The 16,910-nt window shown below is 45.3% G+C and overlaps 1 pseudogene; it reads left to right on the top strand.

Annotated features, from left to right (window-relative positions):
* Positions 1 to 8,092: 8,092 nt before the first annotated feature.
* Positions 8,093 to 9,268, top strand: LOC139018270 (cyclin-dependent kinase 9 pseudogene; annotated as a pseudogene).
* The last annotated feature ends 7,642 nt before the right edge of the window (positions 9,269 to 16,910 follow it).

The raw sequence follows: 16,910 nt of genomic DNA, 5'->3' as shown, positions 1-16,910 counted from the left end.
GAAATCCCAAACATCTGCAGAACTTGAGCAGAAGTTTCTCCTTCTTTTAAAGTAAGTGAACCTTACTTAAAACCGCAACCACAAATGTAAATTTCGTCACACTGCACATCATGCCCCAACAATGACTTGCTGTGGGGTTTTATTTGGTTTTGTTTTTTGTGGGTTTTTTTTTGTTGTTTGTTTGTTTGTTTTTACCAATAAAGGTTGAGGTGGAAAACCCAAAGGAGTTCAAAATTAATCACAAGCTATCAAAATAAGAGTGCTTTGACAGTTTCTAAGAATGCACCTAAAATTTGTCACTGAGCAAAAAAATAATGAGATTAGAAGTCAGGAAAATGGTGACTTAGCCAGGCAGTCTGGAGGGGGCAGGTGGGAGACCTTTCATCGCTGCCTTTCAATTTTATTAGATTGTGATCAAGAGGGTTCTCACTATGTTAATTCTGTGGAATTGTTATTGATCTTTATATTGTGGTCTTGCCTGAAGCCGGTCCATCTTTGCTGCTTGACACAGTCACTGCAGGAAAGAAACATCTGCACAGCATATGTTTCAAGGGACCTGGCATATATAGCATATTGTTCTTAATATGTTTGCTCTCCTTAGTGCCATGTGTTTTAACCAAGGTCACCTCTCTGAGGAAGGTTGTTTCCCCAGGTGGGGATTTTTCCCTGAGGTTAGGGAGGGGATACAACCCCTTAATTAAGTGTCAGGCGGGTAGTTAAGCTACATAATCTTTACTCCCTGGAATGGAGATAAGAAACGCCCTAACCTTTGTAATAGAAATTGACAGGATTAAAATCGGCTGGTATAAATACGGATGTAACAAGACAATAAACATCAGATCCTCATCAGATCCTCATCAGTTCCTCATCAGTTCCTAACCAGAACTCCGACCAGAACTTTGGGTGGAGATCCTGGCTAGAGGTCCTGACTAGGCTGCTGATCAACTGAAGGCTGTCTTCGTGTCATTCCTTCTTCGCCTACTCCGTCCACACCTTTGGGGACCCCTGGACCCGCTGGGGTTGGATCCCAGCAACTGGCACCCAACGTGGGGCATCTAGGTAAGTCCCCCCGAACTTGGGACGTACTTGGGACGGATAGGACTGCACCGTAGGGTGCTGTAGACCCCTCCTATAGAGGATAAGTAGGGTAAGCGGGTAGTTAGTACAAAACTTAGATTGACAAGATGGGTCATACTGAGTCTAAAGAAAAAAGACTCTGTATTAATCTTTTAATGCATCTGCTTGCTAGCAGAGGAGTTAAGGTTACTCCCAGTCAGATAGAAAGTTTTATAGAATATGCATGTCAATGGGTTCCTGAGGATGGAACTGTTAATTTAACAACTTGGACTAAAATAGGAGAGCAATTTATGTATTATGACACCTTCCATCCGTAGGACCAGAAGGTCCCGGAAAATACCTTTTCCCTCTGGAATTCAATTCGTGGCATCTTGGCACCAGAGGCAGAAACTATTGAACTTTCTCAAACTTTAAATAGTCCCTTGGATCCACCTAGAGAGGACACATCATTATTGTCTCCAGCTCAATCTAAGAGCAATTTAGCTATGCCTACTGATCAGAAGGAGAATAAATATCATAAACATGATCATTGTTCCTTTCCAGTCAGTAGAGAGGAGAGAGGCCCTCCCATTCAAAACAGGCTCCCTAAATTAGAAAGGAAGCCTAAACCAGGTCCTGCGGCTCCTAGGAGCTCCATGTCTAAATTTCAAAGGGCGATAAGAGAAGCTGAAGCTAATGGAGATCTTGAATTCTCATTTTGCTTCCCAGTTGCATATGAGAATGAGTTTGATGAGGACGAAAACCCCACCTGGGAGGATATACCTTACAAAATACTTAAAGAATTAAAATTGGCCTGCTCTGAATATGGACCCCTAGCTCCTTACACACTAACCTTGGTAGAAACCCTAGCCAATAAATGGATGACTCCTTATGATTGGTCACAGGTTTGTAAATCCTGTCTCTCAGGAGGCAATTACTTATTATGGAAAACTGAATATGATGATCTTGCTAAGAAAGCTGTAGCCACTAGCAAAAATTCCAGAGGAGGAATAACCCTAGACATGATATTAGGAGAAGGTGATTTTAACACGGCTCAGGAGCAAATGTATATGCCCAAAGAGGCACTTATTAAAGTAACCAGTTGTGCAGTAAATGCCTGGAAATCCCTACCTTATACAGCAGGAAAAACAACCTCCCTTACAGAGGTTAAACAGAAGGTCGAGGAACCATATCAGGATTTCCTTTCTCGCCTCATACAGGCAGTCAAGAGAGTAACCAATAATGAAGAGGCTGCCGATATCCTAATCAAACAACTGGCTTTTGAAAATGCTAATAATACCTGTCAGGCTTTATTAAGGCCGATTCGCAGAACGGGAACTATAAATGATTTTATAAAACAGTGTGCTGATGTAAGTCCAGCATTTATACAGGGTGTAGCTATAGCTGCAGCTCTCAAAGGGGAGACATACCCTCAATATGTACAGGGCATAGGACAAGCCAGCAATAATACAGGTAATAAGAGAAATATGAACTGCTACTCTTGTGGCTTATCTGGGCACTTTAGCAGAGAATGCCCAAATAGAAATAATAATACTCAAGCCAGATGGCAAGCTCCTCGACGGCCTGGAAATACATCGGGGAATAATATTAATCCTCCAAAAACCGTTTGTCCCCGATGTCAGAAAGGATTCCATTGGGCAAAGGAATGTAGATCAAAATACCATAAAAACGGTCGGCCTTTAAATTCTACAAACCGCTCCCAAGGAGGTTCTATCCCATCACCTCAATCGGGAAACTTGAGAGGGGGCCAGCCCCAGGCCCCTGCAATGATAGGGGCATCAATCCTCAACCCCTTTGCAAATTTCAATCAGTCAGTGACCTCTTCAGGGCAACCCCAGGCAGTGCAGGATTGGACCTCCATTCAACCACCCACGCAATACTAACCCCAGACTCGCCAGTAGCAGCCATTCCTACAGGAGTGTCCGGGCCCCTGCCCGAGGGAACTGTAGGATTAATATTAGGGCGGAGCTCTACCTCGTTACAGGGGATCTTAGTCATCCCAGGAGTTGTTGATGCAGACTACACAGGAGAAATACAGATTTTACTTTCCCCACCCACCACAACGATACAGATTCAGCCCAACTAGAGAATTGCCCAATTACTTCTGTTACCAATACATAAAATAGGGACAGCAATTACCCAGGAAGCTAGAGGGGCCAGAGGCTTTGGATCTAGTGATGCAGCATTTTGGATACAAGAAATCCATGCTACTAGACTTACAAAAATTTTACAAATTCAGGGAAAACCAATTGAAGGTATATTGGATACAGGAGCAGATGTTTCCTGCATAGCAGGGAAGGATTGGCCCTCTTCGTGGCCCACACACACCACCTCCACTTCTCTAGTAGGACTAGGCAAGGCATCTAATGTAAAAAAGAGTTCTCAGATTTTAACTTGGGCTGATGAAGATCAACATTCAGGAACATTCTGTCCCTATGTAATTACGACTATCCCCTTTACATTATGGGGAAGAGATATCTTGTCTCAAATGGGAGTTCTATTATATAGCCCCAGCGGTGTTTGATTTACTCCTGTTACAAAAAATTACAAGAAAATGAGTTTAAATATTCCTCTCCTCATCATGTTCTACAACATACTTTATTTGTAATTAACATACTAAATGTAGATTCTGAGGGAAATTCCCTGATGTACAGGCATTGGAACCCTGATCTAACTAAACCTAAAGTCCTCGTCAAATGGAGAGACTTGCTTACAGGAGCCTGGAAGGGACCTGATGTACTTTTAACCCGGGGGAGAGGATATGCTTGTATATTTCCACAGGACACAGACTCACCTGTGTGGATTCCAGACCGTCTAGTCCGACCTTATGTCTCACCGCCCTCCATCTCCGCCTCATCCTAGCACACCTGACCAGTGGCTTTTTAATATGACTATTTGTTTGTTGGTCTTTGGCCTTTCTCCTTCTCTCCTGAACACAGCCTTTTCTAGAATCTCCCTACCCTACTGTTCCAGGAAGGGCACCTCCCTTTTATGGCCTGACTATGGGTGTCTGGTATATGTACCATACATGGAGTTGTCTTGTGCCAAGAGCCTGACATCCTGGGCTGAGAAAGCCCTGTCCCAGGACTCTCCTTTGTCCTATATTAGCCCCTCTTACCCTCGTGTCAAGAGGGACCCTCTTCTTACAATCCAATTGCCCATAGCTGTTGCCTGAGCTCTCTGTTCATGCTGAGGTTGAAGCCTCATGGTGGCTGGTACCATGGATCTGTCTCTCACCCAATGGCATGAGCTGGGCCCTCACTGGAGAAGAAACCTCGGTTCCCCAAGATATGTGATCAATGCCTGGGCTCTGCCAGTAGGCAAGGAGATCCCAAGGCAGTTGCTGGGCGTGGAGGCCACGGGGGCATAGGCTACCAAGGAGACAGAACTGAACCTCACATCACCCTGCTTGGCCCCAGAGCATGGCTGGTTAGTCAAAGACGGGTAAGATTCCTCAGGGAGGAACAACCTAAGACAGGCACAGTCACAGAGGAGCCAGCAGGAGAGAACTTGGGGGTCAACAGAGGTGGGGCACAGATCCTCACCCCCCCAACTATGCAGGGGCTTGAACACTAGCCCCTTCTGAGGGAGGTCTCCTGCCCCCATGGCTGCTTCCCGCTTCCCACGCCTAGCTCAGATCGGGACCCAGATAACAGAAAGAGACTTGGCCCAGCTCAGATCAGGACCCAGGTAAAGAAAGCAGCTGCCCTCTCACTGCAACAGGACTTGTTTCCCATTTCTACCTTGGACCACAGGGAAAGGGGCAGCTGAAGGAAAGGGCTGTGTCAGGATGCTGCCTTCTTCCCTTTATTCTCCCTCTTTTTTCTAAACACTTCCATGCCTTGTAGTTCTTTTGCTTTCTTTTCTTTTTCTCTCTACTACCCTCCATCCTCCATAACAGCTGACCCAGAGGACACAGCTTACTCCTCCTTGGACACCGACACCACCATCAAGCACGGCCCTGATGGACCCTTTGATGTAGCCCTTCAACTAGCTGACGCTTTGGGAAGCCCGTCGCCAATGACACTGCCCACTAGCCAGATCAAGAAGGACAAGTAAACCAACAACTTGAGGACAGCTGAAATCTCTTGATTGAAGAGGCCAGCAACCTTCTCCAGGAACGGGGCTCCTTGTTCGCTCCATCCACTATGTTTATAGCTATGCTTATTGTCATTGCTTGCCAGTCTTCTTCCGAGGCTTAAATAGCCCAATCTGAGAGGTGGCCACTGATTTGCATGCGCTATCATTTAAAAAATAAAAAAGGGGGAATTTGCCGGAAGCCGGTCCATCCTTGCTGCTCGACACAGTCGCTGCAGGAAAGAAACATCTGCACAGCATACGTTTCAAGGGACCTGGCATATATAGCATATTGTTCTTAATATGTTTGCTCTCCTTAGTGCCATGTGTTTTAACCAAGGTCACCTCTCTGAGAAAGGTTGTTTCCCCAGGTGGGGATTTTTCCCTGAGGTTAGGAAGGGGATGCAACCCCTTAATTAAGTGTCAGGCGGGTAGTTAAGCTACATAATCTTTACTCCTTGGAATGGAGATAAGAAACGCCCTAACCTTTGTAATAGAAATTGACAGGATTAAAATCGGCTGGTATAAATACGGATGTAACAAGACAATAAACATCAGATCCTCATCAGTTCCTAACCAGAACTCCGACCAGAACTTTGGCTGGAGATCCTGGCTAAGGGTCCTGACTAGGCTGCTGATCAACTGAAGGCTGTCTTCGTGTCATTCCTTCTTCGCTGACTCAGTCCACACCTTTGGGAACCCCTGGACCTGCTGGGGTTGGACCCCAGCATGGTCTTATATTGATAAGATTTTGTAAATGTTTTATATGTATTTAAGAGCATTTTCCATTTGTTATGTGGTTGCAGGTTACCTGATCAAAGTTGTTGCAGTAATTCAAACTTTCATAGCATTTAATTTTATTCTCTGATTGATTATCTATCAGGTTCTGAGAAAATGATATTAATTACTGCTAGTCTAGGGTGGGTTATCTTTTCCAATATTTGTGTCGTTTGACTTACTCACTCCTTTATTTTTAACATCCTAATCTGCTTAACGATTGGAGTTTAGTTTTAACTTTGATTTAAAAGGTGGCCTACTCAAAGTGAAAGGATTAACAAGGCCTCCTCCCGAGATCTGATTGGATGGGTAATGAGGAGATTACTATGGCCCGGGTATAAAGCCAGGCCCAGGAGGATGTAGGCTGCATTTGAGGGCCAGCTCTCAAGCAGATACTGTCTCTCTGGAACCTGCAGTACCATCACCGGGAATTGGGATTTTGCTGGTGGAAGGTAGGTCACTTGATTTCTGCTATTTGTGCTTGTGAGCAAAAGAGCTATTTTCCTATTACAAGTTTAAAGAACTGACTATAGTTTTATATTATTTACCATGGAGAAATATGCATCTGAATATCATCCCCTTGAGCTAAAGCAAGTTTTTATTCTTTTAAAAATCAATTTATTTATTTAGAGAAAGCGGGAGGAATAGAGAGAAATGGAAACATCAATGAGAGTGAAGTCGATCAATTTAAAAACTGATCTTGTCTTCCGGTTTAGCTTTTAAACTTCCTTGAGGAAACTTTCCACTACAGTGGGGTGAGAAGCCATCCAGGCACTCCAGCCTGTTAAAAACACAGTTTAAAAATAAAAACTTTATTTTTCTTGGGAGAGAGAGAGAGAGAAACATCAATGTTGAGAGAGAATCATTGATTGGCTGCTTCCTGCATATCCCCCATTGGGGATCAAGCCCACAACCCAGGCATGTGCCCTGTCCAGGAGTTGACCATGATCTACTGGTTCATAGGTTCATGCTTAACCATGGAGGCACACTAGCCAGGGCATATATGTACTTTTGAGAAAATGATTTATTTTACTTTTCAAAATTATTGTCAACAAGGTGTTCATAAGATTAGTGTTTTTTTTTATGTTTTATTGATTTTTTACAGAGAGGAGGGGAGAGATTTAGAGAGTTAGAAACATCGATCAGCTGCCTCCCGCACATCTCCCACCGGGGATGTGCCCCCAACCCAGGTACATGCCCTTGACCGGAATCGAACCTGGGACCTTTCAGTCTGCAGGCCGACGCTCTATCCACTGAGCCAAACCGGTTTCAGCGATAAGATTAAAGTTTAATTTTTTAAGACTCTCCTGCCGAGTAAGACTCCCTCCATGTCTGTGTGGAGTAGGGTTGGTATCTGAAAGAGGAGCCGTACACAAATGAGAGAGAAATGATGCGAGATAATTTTGCAATATTGGGGGACCAGGCGGGCAAGTCTGGAAGGACTTCCACCGATGCTCAGGCCTCTCCAACCTTTTATTTGGTCTGGGGTAGCCCTAGGGTAAGGAGATTTGTCTGGGGTAGCCCTAGGGTAAGGAGGTTTCAATGACACACAGACTAAGTCATAGCATGACCCTTAGGCAATTTACATGATTAAAGGAAGGGAGGTTGCTTCAGCTACCATTATCTAGATTAACTGGGTGGTATCTAGATTAACTGGGTGGTACACAGCCCTGACCTTTGCTAGGGCTTCAAGGTTACTAACTTTTGGGGGTCTCCGTCTATACTCAGCTAGTGAAGACAATAAATAGACTCCGGCACTCTCCCTGATGCATTTTAAGATGTGTCCCCTATTTTATTATACGGTGCTTATTTATTTGTAGTTTTATGTCTTTTCATTTCTAATGGTCTTTTCTAAGAATAATTCCTATTAGGTGTTAGGTGTGTGTATGTAATTATTTATGAATATTCTGTGTTCTTGTCTTCCGGTTTAGCTTTTAAACTTCTTTGAGGAAACTTTCCGCTACAGTGGGGTGAGGAGCCATCCAGGCACTCCAGCCTGTGATCCAGGAGAAGCCTCAGAGACTCTAACACTCCAACTGAGGAGACTCACAGTGCTTCAGGCTGAGACCGCTCTGCCCCTCCCCCCGAAAGCGTCTGCTCCTGAGTCACACCTGCTAGACTGAAAAACACAGTTTAAAAGTCAACACTTTTGGCCTGGAGCATGAAGAGGGAATCCAGAGTGGGAGCTACAGCGGGGGGTGGCGCATTGGAGGCGGCCATGGCAAAGCAATATGACTCAGTGGTGTTCCCCTTTTGTGATGAGGTGACCAAATATGAGGTGCTCACTAAGATCGGCCAAGGCACTTTTGGGGAGGTGTTTAAGGCAAAGCATCGCCTGACCGGCCAAAAGGTGGCTCTGAAGAAAGTCCTGCTGGAGAACGAGAAGGAGGGGTTCCCCATTACAGCCTTGCGGGAAATCAAGATCCTCCAGCTTCTAAAACATGAGAACGTGGTCAACTTGATTGAGATCTGTCGAGCCAAAGCTTCCCCCTATAACCGCCGCAAAGGCAGTATATACCTGGTGTTCGACTTCTGCCAGCATGACCTTGCTGGGCTGCTGAGCAACATGTTAGTCAAGTTCACACTGTCTGAGATCAAGAAGGTCATGCAGATGCTGCTCAATGGCCTGTACTACATCCATAGGAACAAGATCCTGCACAGGGACTTGAAGCCAGCTAACGTGCTCATCACCCAAGGCGGGGTCCTGAAACTGGCAGACTTTGGGCTGGCCAGGGCCTTCAGTCTGGCCAAGATCAGCCGGCCCAACCGCTATACCAACCGTGTGGTGACACTCTGGTACCGGCCCCCGGAGCTATTGCTCGGGGAGCGGGACTACGGCCCCCCCATTGACCTGTGGGGGGCTGGATGCATCATGGCGGAGATGTGGACCCGCAGCCCTATCATGCAGGGCAACACAGAGCAGCACCAGCTTGCCCTCATCAGCCAGCTCTGTGGCTCCATCACCCCTGAGGTGTGGCCAAATGTGCACAAGTACGAGCTGTTTGAGAAACTGGAGCTAGTGAAGGGCCAGAAGCGGAAGGTGAAGGATCGGCTGAAGGCCTATGTGCGCGACCCCTATGCACTGGACCTCATCGACAAGTTGCTGGTGCTGGACCCTGAGCAGCGCATCGACAGCGACGAGGCCCTGAACCATGACTTCTTCTGGTCTGACCCCATGCCCTCAGACCTCAAGGGCATGCTCTCCACCCACCAGACATCCATGTTCGAGTACCTGGCACCACCACGCCGGAAAGGCAACCAGATCACCCAGCCTTCCACTCACCAGAGCCGCAATCCCACCAATCCCAACCAGATGGAGTTCGAGCGTGTCTTCTGAGTGGCGGCGCTGCTGCTGCTTTTCCTGAGGGCTCTGTCTTCTGCTCTGTGACTCGCGCTGTGGAGACAATGGGGCATTTGAGTTTTTTCTCCAGTGCTTATTTCATCTTTTCCCACCTGGGCACTGGGAATGCCATCCCAGTGGACTGGAGTAAAGCTTTGGCTCCATGTCCAGAAAGGCACTGAGGCGGCCTCCCTGGTTCCCTGGCTCTGGAAAATATCCAGAGCGTCTCCACTTACCTTAGGACTGGGATGAGGTGGGGGAGAGGTGCACCCCACCAGTATCTTTCTAGGTTCCCAGCATGATGGGAGGAGGGACAGGTCCTCCCAGTTTTTCTCTTGGCCTAAGCAACTTGCATGGGGGACACCAGCCTGGAATATGGGCTGCTCTTGGCCTGAGCTCAGAGGCACTGGGGCTGCCAAAAACCTGGTTTCCTCAGTAGGAGAATTTTATCACAGCACCTCCCAGCCAAGCAGCAATCTGGGCTGGCCCTGTCCACAGACAAGATGCTTTATCTCCTAGAAAAGACACATTTCTTAAGCTGCCAGATGTTTCTACTACTATGACAAGCAGGGCTACCAGTTGCTAGCCAAACGGACCTCCCCATTGGGCAGCTGCTCTGGAATGCTGTGGTACCTCTCAGGCATTCTCAGCCCACTCCTAGATGCCATGGACATGGCTGGTTTTGATATCACCTTCAGGATCCCTCCCCTGCCATAGTGTGCCTTGATAAGGAGAACATTCTCAGGTTTTCTAAACTAAATTACAGCAGGAGATGATAGATAGATAAATAGATAGATAGATAGATAGATAGATCTGTTAGTCGCTTAAAGGCTTGGAGCCAACTACCAAAGGAGAGCTCACATTCCTGTGGAAGTGTTTGGAAGTGTGTATTAATTTCCAGATGACTCGTTCTGCAGAGTCCTAAGATCCTGGTTTCCACTGGACCCTGGTTCCCTCTGGACATGCTGCAGCCACAACTGAGCCTAGCAGCTTCTCTTACTCGGCAGCTCTGACACACCTACACACGGCTCAGGCCTCTGCTCAGGCTGGAACTAGAACTTTACCCAATGAGTCAGTCAGCCAGTACTCTCTTGGAGATGTTTGTAATTTGTTAAATAATATGTTTGTATCGATATTATAGAGAGAGAAGGGGAGAGGGATAGAGGGATAGACACATCTAACCCCAGGAGCTTCCACTTGTTTGCATGTGGGCTTTCTGGACCACTGCCCACAGCGTCTCCAGGAGCACGCCTTTCTTCATTCAAATTCTGCTCCTATCCCAGAGCTGGCCTCCTCCTTCTCTCACCCTTTTGCCTATAGGTCATGTAAATTTCTTTTAGATTAACTCTTTTTCTCATCTCTTCCCCCCCCCCCCCCCATTTGATGTATAAAAAGCTTGCAGTACTCTGGGACAATGGGCATGTAGTCTTTTCTACCATGCTGCTGGAGGGTTGGACTCCATGCCTCAAGACGGGACTTGCTTTTGGTGAGCATTTTGATTAATAAAACCTTACTTACAAAAAAGATTTTCAGCTGTGGAAGTGAAATTTTTTTCATCAGCCTCTAGCCTCCGGAATTATATGGGGGCAGCATTAGGTGATTCTGAGAACCTAGCCTCTGAGTCACTGCACATGCTAAAAGCTACATCTGAGCCCAGGAGCTTTCTCCTGCAGCTCTGACTCACCTACTCCCAGGTCACTGCTCAGGCCTCTCCTCATACCTGAAACTAGTCCGTTACCCAATGAGTCTGTCAGTCAGTACTGCCTTAGGGATGTTCATAATTTAAAAAAAAAAAAAATATGCTTTTTGGCCCCACCCACACAGTTCAGTGTTTGAGCACCTACCCATGAACTTTGTTAATGTAAAAAAACCATTGAAACCTGTACAGAATTTTTGTGAGTTTATTTGAGCCAAACTGTCCACATATGCCAGGAAGCAGAACCTCAATGAATTGAGATAATGCTCCGGAGAATGGAGGGTTACATCTGTGTTTATACATTGCAATCAAAGAAAAGGGATGTAGATGGGTTACATGAAATTCATTGGTGATAGATTAAGGAGGTGGGATTAAGCCAAGCAGGGAAACCCCTAGGATAGGATAAAAAGTGAAATGATAGACAGGTGCTTCTCTTACACAGATAGGTACAGGATAGCTTAACATAATTAACAGTTGACAATTAACTTGATAACAATAAAAGTGAGGGAATGTCCTGGTGCCATTTGTTGTGCCATGAGGGGTCCGGGGGTAAAAAGGAAGTTACAAGTTACCCAGACATCTCACAGATATGTTATCTTAGAGGCAAAAAGGCTAATGGGCTCAGTAAGGACCAAAGTTGATCTTTGTCAGGGAAAATATCTGCTTAGGACATGACTACCCACTATAACCTGTTTATAGTTAAATATTTAATTTTCAGACCTTCTTTTGTGGTTATTTTAGGTCTCTGAGTCTGCAAGACTGCCACACAGGCCTCCCCTGAGCTTGTCAGGTTAGCATGTGGCTCCTTTCGTCCACAACTTGCAAGTGGTGGTTCGATCCCCAGACAGGGCACATGCCAGGGTTCAGGGCTTGATCCCCAGGAAGGGGCATGCAGGAGGCAGCCGGTCAATGATTCTCTCTTATTGATGTTTCAATCTCTCTTTCCCTCTCCCTTCCTCTCTGAAATCAATAAAATCATATTAAAACAATCCAGACATGTGCCCTGACTGGGAACGGACCCGGGGACCTCTTTAGGAGCCCTGGGCACCGTCACTGCTCGCAGCCTGAGCAGAGCTTCGTCTTTTCCCACCTGAGCGTCTCCTCCCCCACATCCCAGCTCCAGGCCCCCAGGCCCAAGCAGGTGGGCTGGAACCCCTGATTTATAGCCAATGGGTCAGAAGTTCCTGGGCTTGTGACTGGCATCTGAAGACCGTGGTCGGGTGGGGGCAATGGCAATTTTGTAGGACTGAGCCCTGTAGTTGTGAGATCTGATGCTGTCTCCAGGGATGTAGTATCAGAACTGAGCTGAACTGTGGGACAACCTGCTGGTGGCCTGAGCATTGTTGGTGTTGATGTGAGGACAAATCTTGGCCACACATCGGAATTGGATGTTCAGAGGCCTCTTTTACTTCGTGTTGTGCAAGACAAAAACCAACAACATATAAAATAGACAAGCTTAAGGATACAGAAAGCTTAAACCACAAGAACAATAAGGTAGAATTCATGTATCTGGTAATAGAATGCTCTCTTTTGTAACGTGCCAGTGATCTGACCAATCACAAAACTAATAGTATAGTAGTATTAGGCTGAAGAGAAAACATTCATAAATTCCAAAGCAGAGAAAAAATCAGGCTTCTTAATTTCCATGCAATAAAAGTAGACATGAATGTTCAAAATGAGAAACTACCTAAGTCTTTCTTTTGGGAAAGTTAAACATTTTCAATGGACTGACTTGTAGGTTACAGGAACAGATGTAGGTTGCAGGGAACAGGGAACCAGAATATTTGTTAACTCTGAACTCTGGAGCTATACTGCCTGGTTTTGAATTCCAGTTTAACTTATACCAGTTTGTGTGACCTTAGCAAATTACTTACGTGCCTGGTGACTCAGTTTCCTCAACTGTAAAATGGGTATAGTAATCACATCAACCTCATATGATTATGACAGTTTTATGAGTTAATGTTTGTAAAGCACTAAAGCATATTAAGCTTTATGGAAATGTTTTCAGATTTCAAAACGAATGAAACACACATGAAAATACATGTGATCAGTTAAAATAGGATTGAGGAAAATTTTCAATCTTATCAATGAGATTAACTGGATTATGCTTCTGCCTCATAAAATCAGGAAAAAACAAACTTACCTAAAGTAGCAGGAAGAAAATAAAAACATATGCAGAAATTAATGAGTTAGATAAATTATAAATTAATATAACTGGGAAATAAACTAAAAGCTCAAATAATATAGATACTTTTCTAGAAAAAAGGAACTAAACCTGATTTCAGAAGTTAAAAAACTTCTATGTAAGAAATATTGAAAGATATCAAAAGATCTGTGTTATGCCCAGATTTCAAGATTCCCAAGAAACCACATCAGGGAGCCAGCCAATCCGATGCAAAAGCATAAGAATCTATATTTCAAGCTAGTTTGAGCTCTCCATCCACCAGATTCACCGACACATCGGCTAGCCAAGTGGCCAAGAGACAGAACCCCGCCTAGAGACGGGTTTTAAAGGGGGGGGTTGGAGTAAGGGGAGGAGAAAGGACTGTGCTCTGCCGATTGGCCAGGCGCAAGTCGATGTCTTGTTCCTGGGTGTGCCTAGCAGAGTCTTAGACTTCCGGGAAGAACCTTCTTGCCAAGCACGTGGCCAAGGTAAGATGGAGGATGTAGCCCTTACCCTGGGGCAAGATGAAGGGTGTAGCCTTTACCCTGGGGCAAGGTGGAGGGCCTAGCCTTTACCCTGGGGCAAGGTGGAGGGCCTAGCCCTCGCCCTTTCAATCTGTCTTTTCCAAAACCACCAGTACCAGACAATTCCACAAGGAAATGTGGGAAACCTTTGAAGAGCAGACATTTCCAAATCTATTTGACATAGGAAAAAAAATTCAAAGTTTTAAAGTAACACAATGTTGATAGAAAAAAAAAATGAAGAATTGCATAATGAGAAAAATGAACAAAGCTATTTATGAATAATTAGCTAATACAATCTAACTACATTAAAAGAATAATATCATGACTAAATGGGTTTATTCCAGGAAGGCAATGATGCTTTAAAATAAGGAAATCAGTCACATAACTTATCCTATTAGTAGATCCAAGGAGAGAGTTATATGACCATTTTCAGGAGGGACAGGATGGGTGGAAGTAATCAACCAGGACCTTGTATGCATATATGCATGGCCCATGGACACAGATGAGGCTATGCATATTTGGGGTGGTGAGGGCCTGGGGCAGAGGGTGGGCTGGAGGGGGTTAATGGGGGACAAAAGGGGACATATGTAATATTTTCAACAATAAAGAATTATTTTTTAAAAGAGAATTAAGGATTGGCAAAAAAAATGTTCAAAAGAGATTAAAGCAAGACTATTTACATTTAAAGTGGAGTCTAAAATGTTTAAATCTTTACCTTTTGTTTTGGTGATTATTTTTTATTTTATTTGGTGAAATTTTCAGTTTATTGAGGCTTTTATGGGGTTTTGTGTATTTTCATATTCGGCTTTCAAAGAAATACTTTCACTGAAAATAGTTTTCTTTAGTGAGATGATAACACAAGGTTTACTAGCAGTGATAAAGAACATTTTGGAGCATGTGGTTGATCAATTACATTGGACCTGATTGAATAAAATTATTTTTTCATTCGCATCTATCATACTAAGGTTTTTTAATGAACTGTCAATGAAAATATCCCATTTGTTTTCTGCTGAATCTTGTATGTATTTTCTGAATGAATTGGCAAGCTGGGAGATATTTTTATAATTGTAGTTGCTTTAAGAGTTCAAGTTCAGCCAAAACCGGCTTGGCTCAGTGGATAGAGCGTCGGCCTGCAGACTGAAAGGTCCCAGGTTCGATTCCGGTCAAGGGCATGTACCTGGGTTGGGGGCACATCCCCGGTGGGAGATGTGCGGGAGGCAGCTGATCGACATTTCTCTCTCATCAATGTTTCTAACTCTCTATCTCTCTCCCTTCCTCTCTGTAAAAAATCAACAAAATATATTTTTAAAAAAAGAGTTCAAGTTCAAATTGTTGGTGCTGTGTGACATAAGTGAGATGTTATGTTGTTGTGGTGGTTAATATTTATGTGTTCGATAATAGTCGTTTCATGCAGTTCTCTAGCAACCTTAGCTGTATTCAGAACAGACTTTGGGATTTGGGGAGTTTGGTGCTTATTAATTTAAAACCATGGCATCTGAGGAACATGGCATCTAGACTCTAAGATTTAAAATAATGACATTTCATCCAGTTGTGAAAAAATATATTTCAAAAATGTATTGTTTACATGGAATCCACAGACAGAGCAGGCCTAGCTAAGAAACTCAAAATCAGGAGTCCATAGCATTGTAATGTCCACTCCTGTCCAGCAGGTGGCGGGAGAGGATGTTTCAGGAAAAATCCTCACGTTTTGGGGAAAAGCTGAAAGTATTCGACCCAGGCACCTAGGATTTGGAGGATTTGGAGTGAAAATATTTGAAGAAACCTTTATACAACCAAATTATGTCATTGAACAAAAATCAATGACACCTTATATGATAAAAACGCTGTGAACTATTTATTCAGTACCTACCAGAGCAGGAGTGTGGAGTGTCGCTGGACACTCGGAGGACATGGACCTTTACAGCAGCAACTACCTGCACTTCGGGGAGCCCAAAACGTGGTACGCGGTGCCCCCAGAACACGGCCAGCGCCTGGAACGCCTGGCCAGGGAGCTTTTCCCGGGCAGCTCTCTGGGCTGCCAGGCCTTCCTGCGGCACAAGGTGGCCCTCATCTCGCCCCCTGTCCTCAAGGAGAACGGGGTCCTGTTCAGTCGCATCACTCAGGAGGCTGGAGAGTTCATGGTGACCTTTCCCTATGGCTACCACGCTGGCTTCAACCATGGCTTCAACTGTGCGGAGGCCATCAACTTTGCCACCCCGCGATGGGTCGACTATGGCAAAGTGGCCTCTCAGTGCAGCTGCGGGGAGGCCCGGGTGAGCTTCTCCGTGGACGAGTTCGTGCGCCTCCTGCAGCCCGAGCGCTATGAGCTGTGGAAACGCGGGCAGGACCGGACGGTTGTGGACCACGTGGAGCCCACGGCGCCCGGCGGCGGGGAGCTGAGCGCCTGGAGGGAGGGCTGCCCTGGCTCTGCACCCAGCTGGCAGACATGGTCACGATGGTTGTCTTTCGGAACAGGATAGGCAAGAAAGGGCTGCGCAGGCCTGGGTCAGAGGCACCGCTCCGTGGGCACAGAGTGCAGAGCTCCACACCCTGAAGTGGAGGACAGCCTGTCCCTCCCCACTTCCTCCTGTTTGCCTCGTGTGCGCCACCACTGGACGCTCTTAATAATCATTGGAGAGAAAGGAAGAAAGGAAGAAAGAATGAATCGTTGGAGCTCTGGGGCAAAGTCAAATTTGCAAAACACTATTATATTCACTGAAAATAGTGAGATGATAAAACGAGGTTTACTAGCAGTGGAAAGAAACATTTTGGAGCATGTGGCTGATCTGCTGACAATGCAATTATATTGGAGCTGATTGAATAAAACTATTTTTTCAATCATCTCTGTCATACTACTATGATGTTTCTGATAGAGCTCCAAAAACACTGCTGAAAGCAGATGAATTCAGCATCCCCGGCAATAGCGTAAGTCCCCGGTTTCATTTGTACCTCTGAGATGAAAAGGATTAAGTTTGACACTAAGCAGGTTTAAAGCCTAGTTCGGTCACTCGCTGCAAATTAGGGGAGTTTGAGCAAGTTGATTCCCTCTCTCCGATTCGATTCCTCATCTACAAAGTGAGTTCCTATGCCCACTGCACAGATTGCGGTAGGGGCCTTAGTAGCTAATGCGTTAGAGTTTAGCGGTTATAGACCATCCTTTAACAGTGCCTGCCATATACTCAGAGTTCAATTAGCGGTCATGACCATTCTATCTTGATTGCCTCTTCAGAGGCCACCTGGGTATATGACCTCTGC

The sequence above is a fragment of the Myotis yumanensis genome, unplaced genomic scaffold, assembly GCF_028538775.1.
Source record: "Myotis yumanensis isolate MYYU_CA2020_CCGP unplaced genomic scaffold, mMyoYum1.0.hap1 SCAF_10, whole genome shotgun sequence".
Lineage (NCBI taxonomy): Eukaryota > Metazoa > Chordata > Mammalia > Chiroptera > Vespertilionidae > Myotis > Myotis yumanensis.
Note: the sequence above shows the minus strand (reverse complement) of the source record. Positions and strands in the feature narration are given on the sequence as shown.